The sequence below is a fragment of the Pan troglodytes genome, chromosome 10 (genome assembly GCF_028858775.2).
Source record: "Pan troglodytes isolate AG18354 chromosome 10, NHGRI_mPanTro3-v2.0_pri, whole genome shotgun sequence".
NCBI lineage: Eukaryota > Metazoa > Chordata > Mammalia > Primates > Hominidae > Pan > Pan troglodytes.
Genome location: NC_072408.2, coordinates 33,800,599 through 33,826,866, shown reverse-complemented (window position 1 = coordinate 33,826,866; position 26,268 = coordinate 33,800,599). Strand labels below are relative to the sequence as shown.

The 26,268-nt window shown below is 37.6% G+C and overlaps 1 protein-coding gene and 1 pseudogene across 10 annotated transcripts in view; both read right to left on the bottom strand.

Annotated features, from left to right (window-relative positions):
- TAFA2 (TAFA chemokine like family member 2) overlaps nt 1-26,268 on the bottom strand; it is a 541,094-nt gene that overhangs the window by 499,891 nt on the left and 14,935 nt on the right. The window lies entirely within an intron of this gene.
- Nucleotides 12,973-16,723, bottom strand: LOC134807472 (Krueppel-like factor 17; annotated as a pseudogene).

Sequence of the window (26,268 nt, the reverse complement as noted above, 5' to 3'; positions counted from 1 at the left end):
TATCATACTTGCAAAGTAGCTAGACATTATGACATTTTGGATTTGAGATGATAGAATTAAAACGACAATATAAGAAAACTGTAATTTACACAAAATTAGAAAAGATGAGGACAAAATAGCATTTTAATTACTGACAATGAATAACATATCAGGGAGAATATAGCAAAAGAAAATTTAGTGGGAAAACATTTTTGAAAACACACAAAACAACTTAAGTTTCTCATAGTAAGATTATATCTCTGCAAATTGATGAATAAAAATATGCTCCAGCTTTGAAAAAAAAACTTAGGTTAATATAAAAGAATTCAAAAACAAAACTAAGATAAATTCATCTGTGAAATTACTTAAAGTGTAGAGATGAAAAATTAGCTTCGGCTAAAACTGTAAGTGAAATCATAGGTCACAATTTTATTAGTCTTTAATAGAAAACTTGAAGAAGTTGCTAACACAAGTGCTTTTGGAAATGCAAAAGATTGGCAGATACAGGAGAAGGTTAGAGAATATTTACACACAGCAACCCCAGAATTTAAATTAAATCTACACTTAGTCTAAATCACATAAACCTGAATTTTTGTATACCAAGGATGAAGTTATTCGATAATAATCAAAAGTTAATTTTAATAGAAAATTCCAAGCCTTGTTGACTTGAAACTTTGAAATTGGGTGTTTGTTATAAAAGAAACTTATTTTCTAAAGAAAAGTTTGTTCACTTAAAGTTGTAAGCACTATTTGTCATAAGGGGTTGAATTTGCTCACCAAATTTACAATTAAATCACTGACTATATAACCTAACTGCTTTTAATATAAATCACTCACCCAGTACATGAAAACTGTGCCTCCTTCTATTAAGTTATAACTATATCTGCAAGTGTTCCTCTTTCAATAGGTTGTTAAAGTAAAGAAATGATTCTAACACATTCATTACTTTTAAAACACAACACAAAATCTCATTCTTTTGCAGAAAATACTCAACAAGCTCAGCTGTAGATATGAATTATTTTTAAACCCAGTGATCAGCAGATCAAAGAGAATATAAGATGAAAACTGAAAATACCTAGTACATTTTGGGAAGTGGAAAAATCTAGAAGAAAGTTATGGAGCATTTTTAAACAACTAAATCATTGAAATGTTACCAAAAATAAAACAACTGCTCAGATGCAATTGTTTTATTTAATAAAGGCAAAACCTCACTAGAGGCAGAAACAAGCCACCAAATTTAAAAAACCTAATGAAGTTAGAACTAGAACAAAGTAAAAGTTAAATGAAAGAAATGGAAACAATAAACTCAAAGGAAAAATCATTTTAAAAACTAATCATTACTTTTAAAATATTACAAAATTAAACCCACTTACTAAAAAGGAAAAAACTACAAATTAATAAAATGAGAAATAAAATATAAAAACCAAGATAAAAAATTTTTTAAAATATCTAAAACAATAATGAGATACCACTACACACCTGTAAGAATGGTCAAAATCAAAACATTACAACCCCAAATCCTGGTGAGGATATAGAGCAACAGGAACTGTCACTCACTGCTGGTAGTAATGCAAAATAGTACAGCCATTTTGGGAGACAGTTTTGCAGTTTCTTACAAAATTAATTGTGGATGCATGTCATCATATATTTGTCAAAACCCACAAAATATATAACATCAAGGGTGGATCCTAATAATAACTGTGGACATTGAGTGATAATGATGCATCAATGTAAGTTCGTTGACTGTAACAAATGTACCACTCTGGTGGGAGATGTTGATAGTGGTGGAGAGTATGCGTGTGTGTAGGCAGTGGCATATGGGATCTCTCTGTACTTTCCACTCAACCTTGCTATTAATCTAAAACTGCTAAAAAAAAAAAAATAGTCTATTTAGAGAGAAAGAAGAGAACAAAGGAAGGAAGAGCGAAAAGAAAGAAGGGAAGGGGGCCGGGCGCGGTGGCTCACGCCTGTAATACCAGCACTTTGGTGAGGCCGAGGCGGGCGGATCACGAGGTCAGGAGATCGAGACCGTCCTCGCTAACACGGTGAAACCCCATCTCTACTAAAAAATAGAAAAAATTAGCTGGGCATGGTAGCGGGTGCCTGTAGTCCCAGCTAGGGAGGCTGAGGCAGGAGAATGGCATGAACCCGGGAGGCGGAGCTTGCAGTGAGCCAAGTTTGTGCCACTGCACTCCAGCCTGAGTGACTGGAGCGAGACTCCGTCTAAAAAAAGAAACAAAAACAAAAACAAAAACAAAACACAAGGGAAGGGAAGGGAAAGGAAGGGAAAGGTAAGGGAGGGGAGGGGGGAAGGAAGGAGGGAAGGAAGGAAGGAAGGAAATTTGAAAGAAAAGAAACAAAAATATTCACCAAAATACCCATCTCCAAGTAGCTAGATGTACAGGTCATTTTTGTATTCTTTGATATTCATTGTTCAAAAACATTGAAAATATTAGACCAACCAACTGATTTAGTAGGCATCTAGGTTGGTAACAGATACTAAGACTTATTACTGGGCTATGATAACTAAGACTATTAGTTCAGGGAAACTAATAGTCTAAGTGCTATTAGTTCAGGGAAAAACAAATAGATCAATGACTCAGGATAGATAACTCAGAAAGATCTATTCATATATGAATACTTAATATATGACAGCAGTGGCACAAAAGATTGGTGGTTTTTAGCAAATGGGTGTGGGATAATTGGGAAAAATAAAATTGGACCCTAACCTCTCATTGATTCATGAGAATCAATTCCAGGAGGATCAGAGAAGTAAATATAAAGACAAAAATGATAAAGATTTTAGAAAATAGAATTGGAGGATATTTTTATGACCCTAGAGAAGGAAATCATTTTTAAATAAGATGCAAAAAGCTCTGACCATCAAGTTAAGATTGAAAAAAATCTAGTACATTAAGGTAAAGAATTTATGTTCACCAAATAACAACATAAAAGGGTGATAAGAGAAAGCTTAAAGAGAGGGGAGAATATATTTTTAACATGCAACTACAAAGTGCTAGTATTCAAACTCTTAGAAATCAGTAAGTTGGAGAAAAGAAATTGCCAGAGTAGAGATTTCTAAACCATGTAAAGCAAACAGTCCAAGAAGATGGGAGTGGACCTGAAAAAAAGTGAGATTAAAACAAGCAATGTTCATTTTAGGAAGTCGGTCTGTTTCTGTGACAGAGGGGTGAAGAGAGACATTGCATTGTAAGAACCCTCACAGATGCCTACCTGTGCCTATATGCCTACAGAGAAGCAAAGGTATAATAAACACACACACACATACATCTGGAGTCATAGGGAAATTTCACCTCACTTCAACACAGCTCTGGCTCATTCTCAGTATAAGCCACCTACATGTACCTTGTCCAGGAAAAACTTACCTCCCTCAAAATGAGTAATCAAGAAAGAACCAGTGCAGGATCTAATCAAAGAAACCACCAGAGAAAATTAATAGGGAGAGCTTAGTGATAGACTTTTTTAAAACTTTCTTCAAAAAATACTGCCGAAGTGTAAGTGAAAATGGTGGCCCACACATTTTACCATGAAATCAACATAAATATTCAAGGATATTATTTATTATTATTATTATTAGTAGTAGTAGTAGTAGTAGTAGTATTTTGAGACGGAGTCTTGCTCTGTCGCCCAGGCTGGAGTGCCGTGGCGCGATCTCGGCTCAGTGCAAGCTCCACCTCCTGGGTTCATGCCATTCTCCTGCCTCAGTCTCACGAGTAGCTGGGACTACAGGTGCCCGCCACCACGCCCAGCTAATTTTTTTTTTTGTATTTTTAGTAGAGATGGGGTTTCACCATGTTAGCCAGGATGGTCTCGATCTCCTGATCTCGTGATCCGCCCACCTGGGCCTCCCAAAGTGCTGGGATTACAGGCGTGAGCCATTGTGCCTGGCCTCAAGGATATTATTTTTGCTCCATGAACTGAAAACAAAGAAATGCAATGTCTTCATGTACACACACAGCAACCAATTAAAAGATACTAAGAAAAGATCTTATGACAATTTTTAAAAAGATAAAACACCTGAGAATATACTAAACAAAATGTAAGCAAAATCTATATAAAGACAATTTTAAAATGATATTAAAGGACAAAAAAGAAGACAAATGAAGCAGGAAACCATGTTCTTGATTAGAAAGACTCAGCTGTATTAAAATATAAAGTTTTCTTAAATTAATCTATAAATTTAATGCAATCTTTTTAATTAGGCAAGCTGATTCTAAGTTTGATACATAAAAAAGTAAGTAATATATGATCAAATGATTTATTTTGAGACAGGGTCTCACTTTGTCACCCAGGCTGGAATGGTGCAGTCGCATGATCATGGTTCAGCTCACTGAAGCCTATACTTCTTGGGCTCAAATGATCCTCCCACCTCAGCCTCTCAAGAAGCTGGGACCACAAGCATGCGCCAACCATCCCTGGCTAATATTTGTGTGTGTGGAGATGAGGTCTCCGTATGTTGTCTAGGCTGGCCTAAAACTCCTGGGCTCAAGCAATCCCCTCACCTCGGCCTCCCAAATGAAGTGATTTTTGACAACAGTGCCAAGACCATTCAATTCAGATAGGACAGTCTTTTCAATAAATGATGCTGAAAAAAACTGGATACAAATATGCAAAAAAAACGAAGTTGGATCTTTACCCAACACCACATACAAAAATCAACTCAAAAATAGATTAAGACCTAAATGCAAGTGCTAAAACTACAAAATTTGTGATTAAGACCTAAATGTAAGGGCTAAAACTACAAAATTTGTAGTGGAAAAAAAGGGAAACATTTCATGATATTGGATTTGGCAATGATTTCTTGGATATGTCACCAAAAGCACAGGAAACAATAAAAAATAGATAAGTTGGACTTTATCAAGTTTTTAAATTTTGTGCATCAAAAAACACTATCAACATAGTGTAAAGGAAACATAAGATAGTATGATTGCTTTGGAAATTAGTATACTGGGTCCTCAAAAAGATAAAAGAAACATATAATTACCATATGATCCAGCAATTCTACTTCTGAGTATATATCCAAAATCATTGAAAGGAGGGACTTGAATAGATATTTTTACACCTATAATCTTATTATTCACAATAGCCAAATAGTGGAAGCAACTCAGGTATCCATCAATGGATGAATGAATAAACAAAATGTGTTTTATATGTGCATACACACACACACACACACACACACACACACAATGGAATATTATTCAGCCTTAAAAAGGAAGGAAATTCTGACACATGCTAAAACATGGAGGAGGTTTTAGGACATTATGTGAAGTCCATACAAATGCTTCATAAGCATACGCATTTGTATGATTCCACCTATATGACGTACCATGTTAGATGTCTTGGTGTATTTAGGCTGCCACAGCAAAATACCATAATCTGGGTGGCTTATCAATAATAGAAATTTATTTCTTACAGTTCTGGAGGCTGAGAAATCCAAGATCATGGTGCCAGTAAATTCTGAGTCTGGTGAGTGCCCACTTTCTGCTTCATAGGTGGCTGTCTTCTCACTGTGTCCTTACATGATGGAAGGGGCCAGGGAGCTCTCTGAGGTCTCTTAATAGGGGCACTAATCTTATTCATGAGGGCTTCACTCTCATTCGGGAGGTAATTATACCTCCCAAATGCCTCACCCCCTAATACCATCACACTGAGCATTAAAACTTAACATATGAATTTTGGGGTGACACAAAAATTTAGACCATAGCACTGCAGTATTAAAATTCATAGACACAAAAAATAAAATGGTTGCCAGAGGCTGGGGAAAGGGAGGGATGGGGAGTTATTGTTTAATGGGTTCAGACTTTCAGTTTGGGAAGATGAACAATGTCCTGGTAACAGGAATTGATGGTAACAGTGGTTGCACAATAATGAGTGTACTTAATGCCACTCAACTGTATACTTAAACATTGATAAAATAGTAAATTTTACGTTATTTACATTTTAGCAGATTTTTAAAATTAAAATTAAAAAATAAGTAATAGGCAATACATTTCTGAAAAAGAAGAGCATTAAAAAGGGCTTAGTTCCACACGCCTGTAATCCCAGCTACTCAGGAGGCAGAGGCAGGAGAATCGCTTGAACCCAGGAGGCGGAGGTTACAGTGAGCTGAGATCACACCACTGCACTCCAGCCTGGGCAACAGAGTGAGACTCCGTCTCATAAAAAAATTAAAAAAAAAAAGTTGGTGGGGATGGTGGCAGGCTTAGTTTAATCAATTAATTAAGACAATGTGGTACTAGCACAATATTAGACAAACAGCTGGAAGAAATGAACTAGAATGTCCAGAAATTGATCAAATATAATGAGAATTTAGTTGCTTCAAGTCAGTAGAGAATGACTACTTTAGCAAATGGTATTGGGACAATAATTATCCCTCCAGGAAATAATGAAATTGGATACACACTTTCCACCTTATAACAATAAAAATTCCAGACTGATCAGACTCAAATGTAAATAAATCATAAAGAAGCTATAAGAAATCATGTGAGAAAAACTGTTATAATCTTAAAATCAGAAAAGCCTTTCTAAGTGTGCTTCTAAACTGAAAAGCCGTAAAAGAAAGCACTGATTAATTTTACTACAAATTAATTTTTTAAATACATGAAAAAAACCCACCAAAGTTAAAAACTGGAGAAAGCTATTGCAACATACAAATAAATGCTTAATTTTCCTTATATAGTAAAGATTCCTCCAAATCAATATTAAAGAAAAAAAATGGAAAACAGAGAAACATCAAAGGAGACATTTTATAGAAAAGGACGTACAAGTGACTCTTAGTCATATGAATAGATACACAAACTTTCTCACAAGAAAAGAAATATGTATAAAGATACCCCAAAGTATGAATTTTTACATTTAAGTTTGACAAGGATCAGAAAGTTTAATAACACATTCTTGGCAAAAGCATAGAGAAACAGGCAGTTTTATACATTGCTGATTGGTGTATAAATGGGTTTAAAATCTGTGGAGGGTAATTTGGCAATATTTATAAAAATTTCCAAAGTATGTGCATTTTGAGGCAGTACTCCCACATCTAGAAACTTACACTACAGATGGTCTCACATAACATGCACTCCATCCTCAAAGTGTTTAGGTTTTGCCCCTCAGGTTATACCCATTGCCTTCAAGAAGTTTTGTTTGTTGGCTCTTTCTAAGATGTTCATAGTGGTGTGCTCTCTTTACTTTCTCCAGTAAGTACCTTTGCTTAAATGCTGTTGTGTTTTAGGACTCCAGTCTTGGTCTATATCTTTCTCTTGATTACTCTTTTTTTTTTTTTCTGAGACGGAGTCTCGCTCTGTCGCCCAGGCTGGAGTGCAGTGGCGTGATCTCCGCTCACTGCAAGCTCCACCTCCTGGGTTCAAGCCATTCTCCCGCCTCTGCCTCCCCAGTAGCTGGGACTACAGGCACCCGCCACCATGCCTGGCTAATTTTGTTTTTGTATTTTTAGTAGAGACGGAGTTTCACTGTGTTAGCCAGGATGGTCTCGATCTCCTGACCTCATGATCCATCCTCCTTGGCCTCCCAAAGTGCTGGGATTACAGGCGTGAGCCACCGCACCCGGCCTTGATTACTCTTTTAAGCAATCTCATTCCACTCTCTGGGCCTTAACTACCATCAGTAGGTTAACCACCTCCAAATCTTTAATACTGATACCTATCTTGAGGCTTTTAAACCTGTGTGTAACTCAAGCCCTTCAAACCCTGAATATCTAAGAGAAAGTTTACCCCACTTTCCATCCTCCAAACACATTCTTCCTCTCATATTTCCAAAATCAACTAATGACTCTATTATTCACCAAGTTACCCAAGGCAAAAATATGGAAGTCATCTTTAGTAATTTATTCTTCTTTACTTTTCACTCACAATCAAATGGTGCCAGTTTTCCCTCGTAAACATTTCTCAAATCTGGCCCGTCCCCTGTAACCCTGCTACTGCTGCTTTAGTTCAGGCCCATCTTTTTTGGCCTGGCATATTGCAACAGCTAAACCACTTCTCCTCCTGTGTATAGCCTTGCTCTCATCAAGGTCACCAAAGCCTTGGTAGTCTATCTGAAACCCAGATTTCAATATGTGAACACCCTGCTTAAAATCCATCAGTGAATCCCCACTTCCTTCAGCCTGAAGCCTAGACTATGTATCATGACATAAGGTCTTCATAATCCATTCCCCTTTCCTTATCCTCACTTTATTTCTCGTTATTCCATACTTTGTACTTTGTGTTCTGGTGGTGTAGAATTTCTGGTAGTTTCTTCCTCAGATCACATTATTTCTTCCCTCTAACCTCTCTTACACTCTTACATTTCTTCTTGGCTAAGCCTTATTTATCTCTCAAGACAGAAGTCGTTAATCATATCCCCCAAAAAGCCTGCTCTGAACTTCCTGGTCGGAGTAAGTATGCAGTCCTACTGTGTACAGTTACATATGCACTACACTCAAGTGTCTGGCTGATGGGACAAGCAGGGGCAGCAAACTCTCTGGCAGAAGGGTATTTGTCTTTTTTTGAGAAATAGCTCTGCAGATCTTTTGCCCATTTTAAAGTAAATTATTTGTTTCTTGCTATTGAGCTGAGTTTCTCATGCATTCTGGTTATTACTCCTTTGTTGGATAGATACCGAGCAATATTTCCTCCCATTCTGTAGGTTGTCTTTTCTCTTTGTGGATTATTTCCTTTCCTGCGTAGAAGATTTTAGCTTGATATAATAACATTTGTCTATTTGTGCTTTTGTTGCCTGTGCTTTTGAGGTCTTATCCAAAATGTCTTTGCCCAGACCAATGTCCTGAAGTGCTTCCCAAAGTTTTCTTCTCATAGTCTCAATCCTAGACTTAAGTATTTAATCCATTTTTATTTTATTTGTGTATATGGTGAGAGGGCTCAAGCTTCATTCTTCTGCTTATGGTTTGTAGTTTTCTCAGTATCATTTATTGAAGAGACTGCCCTTTCCCCAATGTACGTTCTTGGTGCCTTTTCCAAAAATGAGTTGGCTGTAAATATGTGGATTTATTTCTTGATTCTCTCTTCTGTTCCATGGGTCTATGTATATGTTTTTATGTGGGTGCCATGTTGTTTTGGTTACTATGGCTTTGTAGTGTATGTATTTACTTTGTATATACACATACACATGTACATATACACGTGTGTACATACACACACACTTATCTCTGAAATAATTTTTTTAATTTTTAATTTTTTTATCGTTGGCCAAGTAGTAAACTTAGCACCTGATAGGTAGTTTTTCAACCCTTTCCCTCTTCCTCCCTCCCCACACTTGGAATCCTTTGTGTTTATTGTTCCCATCTATGTGTCTATGTGTACTGAATGTTTAGCTCCCACTTATAAGTGAGAACATGCAGTATTTGGCTTTGGCTTGGGTTGATTTCATGTCCTTGCTATTGTGAATAGTGCTGTGATAAATATATGAGTGCAGGTGTCTTTTTGGTAGAATGACTTATTTTCCTGTGGGTATATACCTAGTAATGGAATTGCTGGATCAAATGGTATTTCAATTTCCAGTTCTTTGAGAAATCTCCAAACTGCTTTCCACAGAGGCTAAACTAATTTGCTTTCCCACCAACAGTGCATAAGCATTCCCTTTTCTCTGCAACCTCACCAACATCTGTTATTTTTTGACTTTTTTATAATAGCCATTCTGGCTAGTATAAGATAGTATCTCACTGTAGTTTTGATTTGCACCTCTCTGATTATAGTATATTTTGAACTCAAGTAGTGTGATATCTCCTACTTTATTTTTTAAGCTCAGGATTTTTTTGGTTATTCAGGCTCATTTGTGCTACCATACAAATTTGAGAATTTTTTCTGTGAAGAATGTCATTGGTATTTTGATAGGAATTGCATTGAATCTGTAGAAAAATTTGGGTAGCATTGACATTTTAATGATATTAAGTCTTCTAATTAATGAGCATGGAATATCTTCTATATTTATACACCCTCTTCAACTTCTTTCATCAGTGTCTTAACAATTTTCCTTGTAGAGAACTTTCACTTCTCTGGTTACATTTACTCCTATGTATTATATATTTTTATATCTACTATAAATGGAATTATTCTTTTTTATTTCTTTTTCAGTTGGCTGTTGGCATATATAAATTCTACTGGTTTTTATATGTTGATTTTGCATCCTGCAACTTTACTAAATTCATTTATCAGTTCTAAGAATTCTTGGTGGTGTCTAGGTTTTTCTAAATATACTATTATGTCATCTGCAAACAAGGATAATTTGACTTCTTCCTTTCCTATTTGGATGCCTTCAATTTATTTTTCTTGCCTAATTGCTCCCGTTAGGACTTCCAGTACTAGTACTACATTGAATAAAAGAGGTAAAAGCAGGCCTTTTTGTCTTTTTCCAGATCTAAAAGAATGGCTTTCAATTTTTCCCCATTCACTATAATGCTAGCTGTTTGTTTGTCATATGTGGCCTTTATGGTTTTGAGTTATGTCTTTTTTATAACCAGCTTGTTGAGGGTTTTTATCATAAAGGGATGTTGAATATTGTCAAACACTTTTTCATCATCTAATGAAATGATCATATGGTTTTTGTTCTTGATTCTGTTAAGGTAATGTAAATTTTTATTGATTTGCATATGTTGAACCATTCTTGTATTCCTGGGCTTCCCATCTAATCATTATCAATTTTCTTTTTAATGTGCTATTGTATTTGGTTGCTAGTATTTTGTTCAGGATTTCTACATCTATGTCCATCAGGAACACTTGCCTGTATTTTCTTTTTTTTTTTTATTGTGTCTGTCTAGTTTTAATGTCAAGGTAATTCAAGGTTTGTAGAATTAATTTGGAAATACTCCTTCCTCTTCAATTTTTTGGAATAGTTTAGGTAAAATTGTATTAGTTCTTTTTTAAATGTTTGGTAGAATTTAGAAGTGAAGTCATCGTGTCCTGGATTTTTGTTGTTGTTGTTGTTGTTGTTGTTGGGAGACTTTTAAATTATTGCTTTGATTTCATTATTCATTACTGGTGAGGTCTGGTTTTCTATTTCTTCATGGTTCAATGTTAGTAGGTTATATGTGTCCATAAATTTTTCCATTCCTTCAAGTTTTCCAATCTGTTGGCATATAGGTGTTCATAATAGTCTTTAATGATCCTTTGCATTTCTGTGGCTATGTGGTTATGTTCCCCTTTTCATTTCTGATTTTATTTATTTGGGTCTACTTTTTTTTCTTAGTCTAGCTAAGGTTATGTTGGTTTTGTTTATCTTTTTTTAAAAACTAACTTTTAATTGATCTTTTTATTGGTATCAATTGTATTTATTTCTTCTCTGATCTTTGTTATTTCTTTCATTCTACTAATTTTTAGTTTGGCATATTCTTGCTTTTCTTATGATCCTTGTGATGCATCATTAGGTTGGTTATCTGAAATCGTTCTATGTTTTTGATGTAAGCATTTATTGCTACAAACTTCCCTCGTAGTACTGCTTTTACTAGATCCCATAGAATTGGGTATGTTGTGTTTTCATTTTCATCTGTTTCAAGAAATTTTTGAATTTTCTCTCTAATTTCTTCATCAACCCCTTGATCATTCAGGAGGATGTTGTTTTATTTCCATGATTTCTATGGTTTTCAAAGTTCCTCTTGTTATTAATTTCTAGTCTTATTCCATTGTGGTCAGAAAAGATATTTGATATTATTTAGACTGTTTTGAATTTGTTGAGGCTTGTTTTGTGGCCTAGCATAAGGTCTATTCTAAAGAATGTTTTTGGGTTTTGGTTTTTGTTTGTTTGTTTGTTTTTGATATAGGGTCTCACCCTGTCACCCAGGCTGGAGTGCAGTGACACAATCATGACTTAGTGTAACTTCAACCTCTAGGGCTCACATGATATTCTTGCTTCAGCCTCTCAACTAACAGAGACCACAGTGTGTACCACTATGTCTGACTAATTTTTTATCTTTCGTAGAGATGAGGTATCACTATGTTACACAGGCTGGTCTTGAACTCCTGGGCTCAAGCAATCCTCCTTCCTTGGCCTCCCAAAGTGCTGGGATTATAGGCATGAGCTACCACACCCAGCCAAGAATGTTTAATATGCCAATGAGAAAAATACGTATTCTGCAACAGTTGGATAAAATTATCTGTAAATGTCATTTATGTCCATTTGATCCACAGTGTAGTTTAACTCTGATGTTTCTGTATTTATTTTTGGTCTGGATGATCTATTACTAAGAGCTGGGTGTTGAAGTCCCGTACTATTACTGTATTGCAGTCCATCTCTCCCTTTATATCTATTAATGTTTGCTTTATATATTTGCTTTATATATTTATATGTTTGCTTTATATATTCTATAATGTTTGCTCTATATTGTTTGCTCCAATGTTGTGTGCATATAGATTCACAATTATTATATACTCTTGGCCTCTTTATCATTAAATAATGACCTTGTCTCTTTTTACAGTCTTTAACTTGAAGTTTCTTTTATCTGATATAAATATAGCTACTTGTACTCTTTTTGGTTTTCCATTTGTGTGAAATATCTTTTTCCATTTCTTCACTTTCTACATCTTTTTGGTAAAGTGAGTTTCACGTAGGCAGCATATAGTTACGTTTTGATTTCTATCCATTCAGCCACTGTCTTTTAATCAGAGAATTGAGTCTGTTTACATTCAGTGTTATTATTGATAGGTAAAGACTTACTACTGCCATTTTGTTACATGTTTTTTGTTTTTTTAACAAAATTTTCCAAATTTTATTAAGACTATAAAGATTTAGATTGAAAAAGTTCAATGAATCACAAACAGAATAAATTTAAGTTTAAAACCAAACAAAACCAATCGCTATACTTAAGAACAGATACGTTATGTGGTAAAAACAATAAATAGCTAAGGCAAGATTAATCAAAATTCAGTATAGTGGTTACCTCTGCAGAGAAGGCTGGGGAACTCAAAGCTTTAAATGTATTAGTATATTATTTTTCCTTCTTTTCTTTTAATTTTATTTTTTACAGAGACAAGGTCTTGCTGGTCTCAAACTCCTGGCCTCAAGTTATCCTCCACCTTGGCATCCCAAAGATTACAGGCCTGATCTTAGGGGTAAATAAGTATTTTTATTAGTTTTCTTTTTTCCTTTTTTCTTTGACCTTCCCAATGTGAGTGCACTTATTATTAAATTGGATATATACAAAATATTTCTTGCAGGTGTGATAGACATCACAATAAATGGAAAATTAATGAAGTTCATCATTCTTCTTCTGTGTTACTTATAACACAAGCCAGAAACCTGGAAGTCACCCTTGACCTCCCCTCACCTACCAAAAATCCAGTTAACTGTCACTTTCCTACTTCTCCTTACCTCCACTCTCACACCCTGGCCAAAGCCACCTTGACTCTCTCCTGAAATACTGATATGTCCCTTTCTCTCCGTTACACCCTCACTCTAATCTAATCTCCACATTGCAGCCAAAGAAAACACTTTCAGCCTTATCTCTCCATCTTGAATCTATCTCACCATCCCCTTTACTATCAGAAGCAAGAGTGACAAGTAAATTTCCCAAGACATCTCATAGCCACGAAATGGCAGAGGCAGGATTCAAAATCTACTAGAGAGTCCACATGTCTTTGTTTGTTTGTTCTGAGATGGAGTCTCACTCAGTCACCCAGGCTGGAGTGCAATGGCACAATCTCAGCTCACTGCAACCTGTCTCCCAGGTTCAAGCAATTTTCCCATCTCAGCCTCCCGAGTAGCTGGGATTACAGGCACCCACCATCATGCCCGGCTAATTTTTGTATTTTTAGTAGAGATAGGGTTTCACCATGATGGCCAGGCTGGTCTTGAACTCCTGATCTCAGGTGATCCACCCGCCTCAGCCTCCCAAAGTGCTGAGATTACAGGCATGAGCCACCACACGCAGCTGAGTCCACGTCTTATCCACCCACTGTCCTACTTTGGGTGATACTAGGAAAGACTTAGCCACTGCCTAGCACAGGGCCATCTCTGGATAAAGACTTATTTCTCCTCCAATCACCACCCCACCTCCTTTCATCTGCCGTTAGCTCCTAGTTTTCCTTAAATATGACTTCAAATCACAACTTCCAAGAAATGCCTTTCTAACCCCCTTACCCAATTGCAAGTCCTCACTATTTGTCCTCCCAGCAATTTGTGCATCTCTCTTTTTTTTTTTTTTTTTTTTTGAGATACAGCCTCATTCTGTCACTCGGGCTGGAGTGCAGTTGTGCCATCCTGGCTCACTACAACCTCCGCCTCCCACGTTCAAGTGATTATCCTTCCTCAGCCTCCTGAGTAGGTGGGACTACAGGTGTGTGCCAACATGCCCGGCTAATTTTTGTACTTTTTGTAGAGATGGGGTTTCACCATGTTGGCCAGGCTGGACTCTAACTTCTAACCTCAAGTGATCTGCCCACCTCAGCCTCCCAAAGTGCTAGGATTACAGGTGTGAGCCACTGTGTTCAGCCCACTTTGTGCATTTCTAGTAACATACCTCCTCCACTAGATTGTGACCTCCACAAGAGCAGGAGCCTGTTTTGCCCACCATTGGAATGCACTTCATACATCCTTGATCACTCTGATCCTCTCCACGTCCATGTCTTAGTGAAAGTGCTAGATCATCAACCAGACCTCTCGTCTTACATAACAAGCAATCTGGTCTGCTGACCCTACCCACGAGGCTGTGTGTGAGTCAGGTGGGCTGGGGAACAGAGACCAGCCCTGGCCCAGTGAACCTGAGATGGCCTGCTCCATGGAAGGGATCTGGTGCCCTGGTAAAAATGAAAGATTCTTTGAGTATCCAAGACCTCAATCCCTGGGGCTAGTGAATGGGTCAAAAATGAGCCCCTTCTGCTCCTGTTCTTTTAATCATGTCCACTCCCCTCACTTGGGAGCTTGGATGGAGGGCACCTGGATGTCCATCCCAGGTATACTGGGGCCACTAGTAACACAGACCGAGGCAGCAAAGCAGGACAGGGTCAGGGTGGGGGTGGGAGAGCAGGGCAGACACAGCCAAGGCTGTGGGCTTCTCTAGAGGCCCAGATAAGCTTGAGCCTGTAGAGGACCAGCTTATCTCCTTGGCAGCACTGGGCACATTCAGAAATTTTGTCTATGATCTTTCTGCTCTGCAGAGGCAGGGTGCCTTCATACACCTCTGAATCCTTACTGTCCATGCCATAGTTTTCAGAAGATAGAGACATGTCCAATGGTATGTCCAAGAAATGGGAGATGCAGCTAGCCGCCATGAGTCCTTTGGATCTGACTGAGGCACCTCCTTGAGAAGTCTTTCTTCCCTGACACATTCTTTAGTTATCTCCATGCTCCTCGCCATGGGTCCCCACAGCCTTGGTGCTCTCAGTATTGTAGGCTCAAAAAACATTTGCTGAATGAATATAGAACTTGAAGACTGCCTCTCCTCTGAGCAGTTGCCAGGTCCAGTGTTCTCTGCCTAGAATCCTCTTCCTTCATTCACCTAAGGACCAAGAACAGAACCGTCCTGCTGTCCATTGTTGGCCCGGGGGTCTGAGGGTCCTGGCCAATGAGTCTTCTGGTGTTGCTTGAGATGGTCAGACCTCATGAACTCTTGGCTGCACTGATCACATGTATATGGTCAATGTCTAGTGTGTACCCACGTATGTCATCTACGCTCATTAGAATGGAAAAAAGACCATAAACACCTTTCCCGTTGCACAAATAGGGCCTCTCACCCATGTGCTTGCACTGGTGGCTAACAAGGTGGGAGCGTTTGGTATAAGCTTTTCCGCAGTTCTCGTAGTTGCAGCAGTAAGGCCTTGCCTCTGAGGAGCCCCCTCTACCAGTCCTTTCCTGAGGCCTGGAGTTCTGCTCTGCTGTCTGTGGAGTAGGTCTGGGCTGCTCCGGTAGGAATGGGCCTGCTTGGGAGTCTGGCTGACTTACGAGAGTCCTGAGATCCTAAAACCAGCAATGACTGGGACTCAGCTCGGGGCATCCCATGATCATGGGCATCTTGTGGGGGCAACATCTGAGCCATGGAGGGGGCATAGCCTGGGCCTCAGTGGAAGGCATGGTCGAGGCCAACAATGTTTCATCAGAAGGTACTGTCGAGAGGCCAGGGTAAGGCATTGTAGGGTCCCCAATATGAGACATCACTGGAATTCCAGTGGAAGCTGAGACTGGCAGCCTGAAGGCCCTGGCCACCTTTGGAGTACTGGGCTCTCCTACAGGCATTATCTGGGGCCCACTGAAAATCATCATCTCTTGCTGAGGGGGAGACACTCCCTGACAGTAAATCATCCGGAAAGGAGTGGAAGTCGCTTAGGGGCAGTAGCTCACGCCATGCTCAGGCAGTGGCATACTGAACTGTGGCCCCCCTTCATCCACAATCTTCCCTGATGCCTCTACAGACAACAAGGGGGCCCTCGGCATCTCTGTCCTGTGAGGAAAGTGCTGAATGCTTGGTAGGCCATGGTTCCAAGAGGTGTGCACTCCAGAGCTTCCAGAAGATGAGTCATGTTCAAGATGGGTGCTGAGTTCTACTTATCCTGGGCAGCCTGGTGCGCCGCCTGCCACTGGCTCAGCTTCCCAGCTTCCTGCTCCTTCTCAGCCTGTGGTTGGCTGTACATGAAGACTAGGTGGTGTCTAGACTCTCTGCTGAACAGACAGGGAGCAACCCACCACGGCATCGCAGGTGGTTATCGGGACATTGCCCCTGGTTGTTTTGTAACTCCTTTCTTCCTTTATTCCTTTGTTACTGTCTTCCTCAGTGGTTAAATGAGTTTCTCATTTAATGGTAATATGTTTAAATTTGTTGCTTTTTATTTTTAGTGGATCTATTTTAGGTTTTTGGAGGAAGGTTTGCTTGTTTGTTTTTGTTTTTTAGAGATGGGGTCTCATTGTGTCACCCAGGCTGGACCCTTGGGCTCCAGAGATCCTTCCACCTTAGCCTCCTGAGTAGCTGGGACTACGGGTTCATGGCACTGCACCCAGCCTATTATAGATTTTTGCTTTGTTATTACCATAAGGCTTTCCAAAAAATGTCTTATAGACATGGCAAGTTATTTTAAATAGATGACAACTTCTATCACAAAGAAAATTAAAAAAAAAAAACAAATGAAGGAAAACCTAAAAGTCTCTACACTTTAACTTAATTCCCCCACTGATACATTTTGACTTTTTGTTGTCTCAATTATATCTTTTTATACTTCCTATCTTTTAACAGATTTCTGCAGTTATTATTTTTGATAGATTTGTCCTTTAGTCCATACTAGAGATATGAAGGATTGTATACCATAATTACAGTACTGGAATATTCTGAATTTATGTGTGTATTTACTTTACCAGCGAGTTTATGCCTTCAAACGTTTTTTTTTTTTTTTTTTCTTTTTTTTTTTTGAGCCAGTCTCACTCTGTCACCCAGGCTGGAGTGCAATGGCGCGATCTCGGCTCACAGCAAGCTCCACCTCCCGGGTTCACACCATTCTCCTGCCTCAGCCTCCCCAGTAGCTGGGACTACAGGTGCCTGCCACCATGCCTGGCTAATTTTTTTGTATTATTAGTAGAGACGGGGTTTCACCGTGTAAGCCAAGATGGTCTCCATCTTCTGACCTCGTGATCTATCCACCTCAGCCTCCCAAAGTGCTGGGATTACAGGCGTGAGCCACCGCACCCAGCCCAAATGTTTTCTTTTTGCATGTTAGTATCCTTTTCCTTCAGATTGAAGAACTCCCTTCAGCATTTCTTGTAAGACAGGTGTAGCAATGATGAATTTCCTCAGCTTTTGGTTGTCTGGGAAGACTTTATCTCTGCTTTATGTTTGAAGGAAAGCTTTGTTAGGTACAGTATTCTTGTTGGATAATTTTTTCCCTTGACCGAATGTCATCCAACTTCCTCCTGGCAAGTTGTTTTCCACTGAGAAATCTGCTGTTAGATGAAAATGAGCTCCTTTATTTGTTATTTGCTTCTTTTTTCTCACTACTTTTAGAATCCCATCTTTGTTCTTGACTTTTGAGAGTTTATTATACGCCTTGAGGTAGTCTTATTTGGGTTGAATCTGTTTGGTGATATCTGACCTTCCTGTACCTGAATATCAATATCTTTCTCTAGGTTTGGAAAGTTTTTGGTTATTATTTTGTTGAATAGTCATTCTACCCCTTGCTCTTTCTCAACTCTTCCTTGAACACCAATGACTCTTATATTTTCTCTTTTGAGTTTATTTTCTATATCTTGCAGGCATTCTGTATTCCTTTTTATTCTTTTTTCTTTTTTGAATGTGCATATTCTAATAGCCTGTCTTTTAGCTCACTAATTCTTTTTTCACATGATCCATTCTGTTTGCCGGGCGCGGTGGCTCACGCCTGTAATCCCAGCACTTTGGGAGGCCAAGGCGGGCAGATCACGAGGTCAGGAGATCGTAGATCCATTCTGTTGAGAGCTTCTAATGCATTTTTCAGTTTAACAAACGTATTTCTCTGTTCCAGATTTCTGTTTGACTTTTTTAATTATTTTAATCTCTTTGTTAAATTTATCTAGTCAATTTATATATTGCTTTGCTGTGTTATCTTGGAATTCACTGAGTTTCCTTAGAACTGCTTTTTGATTTCTTGATCTGGGAGCTTACTATTACCACGTCATTAGAATTGGTTCCGGGTTTCTTGCTTTGTCCATTTGGAGATGTCATGATTCCCTGTTTGTTGTTGTTTCTTATAAACATACATGTGTTGCTTCACTTTGAATAATTTATTCTAGTCTTTGCTATCTGGCTTGTTTTCAACTTTCTAGGATATGTTTACCTAGAGATTCTTTGCAGTTGCCTGTAAGTGCCCTTAATCCTAGATTGCTGCTTCCTTTTTGGCATTAGATGGTGCATTAAGCCCCAGTTTGCTTCAGCTCTTGAAATCATTCAGAGCACTTCCCAACCCAGATTAGGGGTTACAGGGTCCCAAAGGGGATACCCTGATTGTGTGGGAAGGTTGGCTAGGAGTTCATGCACAGAAGACCAATGGAGGGTGCATCCTACATCTTGGTGTTGCTGAACAGCCAATCTGCTTTTACGTCTCTGGCTGAGATAAAGAGCAGAGTTTCATGAGCTGGGGTCTCCAGTCCTGCCTCTGTTCTTTGTTGCTAGCTAGACTCAGGAGTTTTTCTCCCTATAGGCATTTGCAATGCTTCCCATGAAATAAAGCAGGAATGGTTTTCCTGCAAGGGAACCCAGGATGGTGGGAAAATTGGCTGTCTCCCTTGATGTCACTTTTTATAATGTGGAAACAACGGGTTTCCACATGGCATCTGGCAGATTGAAGGAGGGGCTTGATGGGTAGAAAAGTCCATTTCTCTTATTGTCTTCTCAGAGTTTCTCAGTGCTTTGTGGTCCTAGGGGTCATCTCAGCCCCAAATTTAAATTCTAGGATACTGCTGGTTATAATCTTGGCACTAGATATTTGTTTTCAATTTTCCTTGGGGAAGAGTGAAGCCAGATTGCTTCCACTTCACATTTTGGTTACATCACTCAACAATAACCATTTGTTTTTGTGAGCACTTTCCATGTGCCAGGCACTGTGCTAAATATTTTACCTACATTATCTCATTTAATCCTCCCAACAGCTCTCTGAGTTAGGAACTATTATGTTCCTATTTTACAAATGACGAATCTGAGGCTTGGAGAGATAAGTAACTTGCCCAGAGTTAGACATTTTGATTCCACAATCCAAACCCTTAATACTCAGTAATTTTAATTGAAACTTTCAATTTATAAATCTGACCATCCCACAAGATTTAGAGCAGAAATTATACTTTATTTATCTTTTTAGCCCTGATAACTAGCATTGTCTGAAATATTCTAAGTACTTACTAAATATTTGTTGAACTAAACCTAATCTATAATGACTTGTATTTACAAGTTATCAGCAGAACTACAGTATACAGTATTTGGATACGTAGGTATGTTTTCTGTATATTTATATATATCCTAAATGTGACTGATTATCCTTGGACCACTCTTGCTCTGCCACTGCAGCTTCCTCTAAGCCAATTATAATCCATCTTTGCAATTCCAGAAAACAAATGTCTGATTCCAAGACGCATTTATAAATATGCACGTTTTTATGAAACAGAAGAACAAAACTTTTTCCAAATTCCCTTTGAAGACTTTAGATCTTTTCACAGAATTTCTCTTTCCACAGAAGCCAGCCTTTCACTCCCTTTTTTCCCTCTGTGCCAATTTCAGTTATTTCTACCTCCAGAGTTTTCTCCCTGACTGTTCAATCTATAGTGAAGATAAATTTAGCTCTTTAGGTTTATTCCATTTCTATCTGCAATGGGCTGATTATATTTTCTAAAGGTGACCACCACAATAAATCTCATACCACAAGCCCACCTCTTAAGTGCTATTCATTCTTGGTTCACATCTTTTTCTTGATGTATTCTTCCTAAGTAATTCCACCTTATCTCTGTATTTTAACTACCACTAGTATGCTAATGGCCCCTGAATTATAAGCACTGATCCTCATCTTTAGACTTTTACACAAAACATGATAACACAAATCTCATTACAGAATGACAGTGATACTCCTCTCATCAATTAATAGCTCCTCTTTTTAGTTTTGGTGGACAATTGTGACTAGTTCAATCAAAAGAGTAGGGTAGGAGTGATGCTAAATGACTCCCAAGACCAGATCATAGAAATGATATGCACTTCTACCTTGTTTTCTTGGGATGCTCCCTCTTTTAACCTAGCCACCATGTTGTGAAAAAAGAAAAACAGCTGCTTGTAGAGGCCATGTGTAAGTGATCCATCTGACCAAGAACCCCAACTGAGGTCCTATGCAACAGCCAGTATTAACCATCAGATATGTGACCGAGTGAGTCTTCAAATGATTCCAATCTCCCACCATTGAGTTATACACCACCCCATCTGATGCTGCATGAAGCAGAAGTGAGCTGTCCCCACTGAGCCCTTTTCAAATTGAAGTTTCATGAGTTAAATGATTGTTGTTGTTTTAAGCCACTAACTTTCAAGTGGGTTGTTACACAGAAAAGATAACTAGAATAGTCAGCCAATGCTTCTCTCAACATTACTAAAGATCTACTCTCCAAGAAGGAGAAAGAGTATAAAAAATGTTTCTAGTTATATATATTATATAACAAATATATATGTTGCATAATTATATATATTTATCGTACATAAATATATACTAAATATGTTATATAATGATAATAATAAAAACAAAACTGGGCCAGGCTCCGTGGCTCACACCTGTAATCCCAGCACTCTGGGAGGCCGATGTGGGTGGATCACCTGAGGTCAGGAGTTCAAGATCAGCCTGGCCAACATGGTGAAACCCTGTCTCTACTAAAAATACAAAAATTAGCTGGGCGTGATGGTGTGCACCTGTAATCCCAGCTACTCTGGAGGCTGAGGCAGGAGAATCTCTTAAACCCAGGAGGCGGAGATTGCAGTGAGCCGAGATAGCACTATGGTACTCCAGCCTGGGTGACAGAGCAAGACTCTGTCTCAGGGAAAAAAAAAAAAACTAACAATAATTAATTTACTGTATAGTAAACTTAATGTAGTTTATTGTATGGTTTATAATTGTAATGCTCACATATGCTTTTAAATTATTATAATGTATTATTTTTATTAATATTATCACTAAGTCCCAAGATAAAGCCCTTGGGAATCATGACAACTAGTCGAATGAATAGATTCCATTCAATTATTTTATTCAAATTTTGGCATCTACAATGGTTGACCAGAAAAATAGCATCCATTATAGAATACATCCAATAAAGCAGGGGTTCCCAACCCCCAGGCCACGGACCGGTAGCAGTCCATGGTCTGTTAGGAACCAGACTGAACAGCAGGAAGTGAGCAGTGGGCAAGTGAGAGAAGCTGAGGTCCACCTTCTGTCAGATTAGCGGCGGCATTAGATTCTCATAGTAGCAGGAACCATACTGTGAACAGTGCATGGGAGGGATCTAAGTTGCATGCCCCTTATGAGAATCTAATGCCTGATGATTTGAAGTGAAATAGTTTCATCCCAAAACTATTCTCCCACCCAAGTTTGTGGAAAAATTGTCCTCCAGGAAACCAGTCCCTGGTGCCAAAAAAGGTTGGGGACCACTGTTTTAAAGGCTTATCCTGTCTACTTTTGCAACATGTTATATAAACTCCTTGAGGAAGTATGTCTGATTTCAGTTTTGGTACCAACCAGCACCAAACACAGAACAGTAGAACTCATTTCTAGGCTCAGACACTCCCTTTGCAGCACATGAGGAGAGTTGCAGACCCAGAATCAAGGGTAGTTAAGCAAGCAGCAAAGATAGGAAATACTAGCAATTGTTATTTGGACTGTAACTATCCCTATTTTTCTTTTGATGCCATAAAACTAATTTTTCTTGGCTGCTAATCAAAGAAAAGCATGACCATTATAGCAGCCAAGCATTTCTCCAGGAGAGGCAAATGTAATTCTCAGATTCAAGAAGATTTTAGCTTGACCTCAACCTGAGTGGACTTACCAGGAAAATGATGGCTGACTCAGGCAGTCTGAATTTATAAGTACTATTGCATTTATTCGTTGCACTATAATTTCTTGTTTCCATTGTTGTGTAATATTTTAGCCAGTAAATAATACTTAATTGACTTCCTAATTATCAGGCATGGAGATCTAAGGTGGCTTTCATTTCAGAGTTGTTTTCTGACATAGGGACTTACAGATTGTAGGCTTGAATAAACCCTTGAAGATTTGTATGTTACCTACATTTGGAAATATTATAGCTAGCCAGACTTTTAATATTTTAAACTCTACATTCAAACATGAAAGAAAGAATCATTAAACCTGACCTGCCACTGAATATGACCTTATTATCACATCCTACAGACTTCTAATCTCAGTTTTCTTCATTAAAAACAAGCATCTCATCAAAATTCCATGCAACGAATATTTATTGAATACCCACTTACACAAGTCCCTGTGCTACATGCTTTAAGTGAGGTAAAAAAAGGATATTTTTAACAATTTGAAGGTCACCAGGCATAGATGAAGATAGTTAAAAGAGTTCATACTGAGCAGTGAAAGCCTTCCCCTCTTTCCTCTCTTTAGCTTCAGAGAGCAGAAAAAAGGAAAATAAAGAGAATTCTAAGAATGATGACAAAGGAAATTACCAAGACAATAACAAACATCAAAGCAGAGAATGCAATTAATTCAGACTAGCAGAAGGTCAGACATGTCCAGTGTTGATGTTTCCAAAAAAGAAAATGGAACTGATAAATTATCTTAAAGTTTAGGACTAATGAAAATTACATTGAGACATATTTTATGAATATTTTGAAAGTATGAGAAAATTCTAGCCAAATTCAAAAAAACTAATAAATAAAAATTAAAAATCAAGCAATTATCAACTTAAAAAAAGAAAAAAGGAAAAATGAACAAGATAGAAGATAAAAGTATAGTTTAACACTTGGCTCAGCAGTGATAGATATTTGCATAGCCATAAGATGCAGACACAGAATAGAGATTTATTTGTTTATTAATTTTAGAGATGGGTCTCTGTCACCCATGCTGGACCACCACACTGGGTTATTTTGAGATGAGGAGGTCTCACTGTGTTACCCAGGCTGGTCTTCAACTCTTGGCTTCATGTGATCCTCTCTAATAAGAAATTAAGGTACAATTACATAGAAGAGTGACAGAAAGGAATGAGAAGATGTAGATAAGCTAAAGTTTTTATGTTCCCAAACAGGAAAACAACAGATGTCCATGACTGATAATCTAGAGATGGCAGTATGCACATATTATTTTTTAATGGAGATAAATATCTGATTAAGTTTTTAATAGTTGAAAAGTGGCAGCTTTGGCTGGGCATAGTCTATAAGGGTTAAAAAGCCAAGCTTCTTAGTTTGAGAAAATACAGTCCTTTGGGGTAAAACTAACATAGATGGAAGTATACATACCCTTGTAAACATAATCTATGAGTAATAGGAACTAACCAACTTTTAAAACTCCCATCAAAAACATTTTATTAACAAAAGCACCTTTTTTCAAACCCAGATTCATTTAAACATCCTTTGAAATGAGCCATTGACCTGAAAATTGGATAACAATGTGTGTTTTACCAAATTGTTTTGAAAACTATAGCCTAAATTATTAAGATTTTAAGCCAGTTATTTAGATTTTTTAAATATTAAGCTGTTTAATATGTTAAGAAAATGAAAATACCTGTAGTTATAAAAGATTTTCATGCTTTGAATAAGAAAGACCAGCTGGAAGCCAGTTTCTCATTACATATTTTTATATTGAGACCATGTTTGAATGTCAGGCTGCTCCAACTTACTAACCTTACTGATAAAAGAAGCATGGCAGGAAAATGCTTTAATACTTATGATGCTGAACCTGCAATGTAGCCCTAACAAATTTGGCTTTAAGAGCTGCCTAATTACATATTTATAAATGCATGTTATGTATCTACTAGGCTGGAATGAAGCCCTATAGCCATTTCAGTTTATCAAGTAAATGAAGTAATTTTTAAAGAACATTATGCAGTTGATTACACAAAGCAACAATACATACTCATGACTATTTGTAAAGGCTACCACTTATGGACTGATTTTCTGTTTCATTGTGTGCTAAAATGCCAGGCACTTGAACCAGCAAAAACTAACTATATGCCAGAAAGCTGAGATGATGGCTCAGTAGCAATATTCTCTAATCACTACAGCTATTATTTAACATTCGCTGCACATTGGCAGCATTCTAATCGTTTTATAAAATGACCCTGCCCAGTGAGTTTACAGTTAACATCAAACAAAGTTAAGACACGAAAATGTCATTGAACCATTACAACATCTGCTTTTTATTCCCTTCCAAGCTGTTTAACATTCTTTTTTGAGACAGGGTCTTGCTCTATCACCCAGACTGAAGGGCAGTGGTAGCATCATGGCTCACTGCAGCCTTGACCTCTCCAGCTCAAGCAATCCTGCCTTAGCCTCTCAAGTAACTGGGACTACTCTAGCTCCCGGGGCATGTGCCACCACACAGGGCTAATTTGTTTTGTCTTTTGTAGAAACAGAGTCTCACTATGTTGCCCAGGCTTGTCTCTAACTACTGGGTTTAAGCAGTCCTCCTGCCTTGGCTTCCCAAAGTGTTGGGATTACAAGTGTGAGCCACCATACCTGGCCTTTTTTTTTTTTCTATCAGGAATGTATTATATGCTCATTAAGAAAATTAAGAAAAACAAAGAAAACTAAAAAGAAAAAAAAATCATCCATAATCCATAGTCTATCATCTGAACTCAATCATTGTTATTTGGGGATGTTTCTTTTGTCTTTTTTTTTTCTATGCATAATGTTTTATTTGGGGTTTATGGAAGAACAAAGATAGATATATAAATCATGCCACATATATATTATAGTTATATACACACACATGCATTTTTTAATCTTTTCTATTTTGATAACACTGCATCAAGGCTTTTCCCATGTTATCATGCACTCTTTATGAAATAATTTTTAAGATGTGACAATTTATTGACCAAATATGCAACAGTTTATTAAACCATCCACAATGGTTTACTATTTGATTTACTTCCATTTTGCCAGAATAAATAATGGTCTAATCAGTATACTTGGGTATGTTTCCTTCTGGATACCTGAAGAAGTTTCACTACGGTAGATTCCAAGATGTAAAATTGCTGCGGCATGAGGTTGGAACATCTACAACTTTACTAAATACCAAATTGTCCCCCAAAGTAGTTTTTTTCTATTTATACTCCTATCAGCAGAGCATTAAAATTCTTATTGTTGCACATCCTCATTAACACTAGATAATGTCAAACTTTTTAAAAATTTGCCAAACTGATGGATGTGAAATGGTATCTCATTGCACTTTTATTTTGCCTTTTCATATTTACTAGTTTTGGTATGTTTATTGTCATTCAGGTCTCCTTTTTGGTAAATTTATCTATCTTTTGCCTATTTCTCTTTGTTTATTTTCTTATAATTTGTAGTAATTCCATTTTTTGTCAGTAATACTCACTTCAAATATCTTCTGCCACTCTGTGGTTTATCTTTAATGATATCTTACATTGTACAGAAGTTTTTCATTTCAGTATAGGCAAATTTGTCACTCTCTTACTTTAAGGTTGATATTTTATATCTTATAAAAGAAAGCTTTCCCTACTCAGAGTGTATATTTTTTTCTAAAAATTTTAAGTTGTTTTTACATCTGGAATGTAATTTGTGTTTGATATGAAATCAAAATTACATTTTATTTTTTCCTATGGATATCTAGTGTCTCAGCACCACATAATGAATAGTGCAACATTTCTCCA